The sequence below is a fragment of the Sceloporus occidentalis genome, unplaced genomic scaffold (genome assembly GCF_023333645.1).
Source record: "Sceloporus occidentalis isolate IW3139 unplaced genomic scaffold, rSceOcc1.0.p SCAF_1, whole genome shotgun sequence".
Lineage (NCBI taxonomy): Eukaryota > Metazoa > Chordata > Lepidosauria > Squamata > Phrynosomatidae > Sceloporus > Sceloporus occidentalis.
Window position 1 is genome coordinate 278,223,301 of NW_028316981.1, and position 794 is coordinate 278,224,094.

Sequence of the window (794 nt, forward strand, 5' to 3'; positions counted from 1 at the left end):
AGCCAAAGAACTGAATCCTTTGGGCTAATCCCAGCTAGAGTGTGTGTAGAATACATTTAATCAACTGTTGAATGTAGGTAAATCTCACTAATTTAATTAGTCTACTCTGTTTGAGACTAACAATAGGATTCAGGCTACAGAGCTGTTACTTTTAGAATTCCTGAGAAAACAGATGGCATAGTTGGCTCCCATAAGGAGCTTCTCCCACTTCGGTCTGAATTACTACTCTGGGACTTCCTTGATAGCAAACTGATGAGGTAAACTGCTGAACTAAATATGGGTGACTTTACATAGGACAGCAGGTATCTGGTCTCTCAGCAGGGTGTTTGCAGGTGACTCGATAGTATCAGTGGAATCCCTTCTTACTACATGCTTTTGAGACTGAGACTTTGAAATTCTGTGGATCAGATAGCTTAACCTATTTTAAGGGTGGGGTTGACCCCCTCCCCCCAAAAGCATTGTAAAGCATTTTATGCAATAAAATGGCCAGAAAATCTGGCCCAAAAATATTTTTTATAACCTTTCACAGCTGGCATTTTAGAAATGGATAATGACTACAGCCATTAACACTCCAAAGAGCTCATTGCATACATTTTAACACAAACAACACAGGTTCACAGCTTATCCCTTTGTTGACCTTTGTTAGAATATTTGTTTTTAAATACAAAAATTGAGTTGACATTTTGGTATTCTCTTTTGCTTTTGTCTCAACATCTCAATAGTCTTTTATTTAAAAAAATGAGTGGGATATCTGCAGTTTTAAAAAAAATGAATAAAACACCTGATTATTTCCC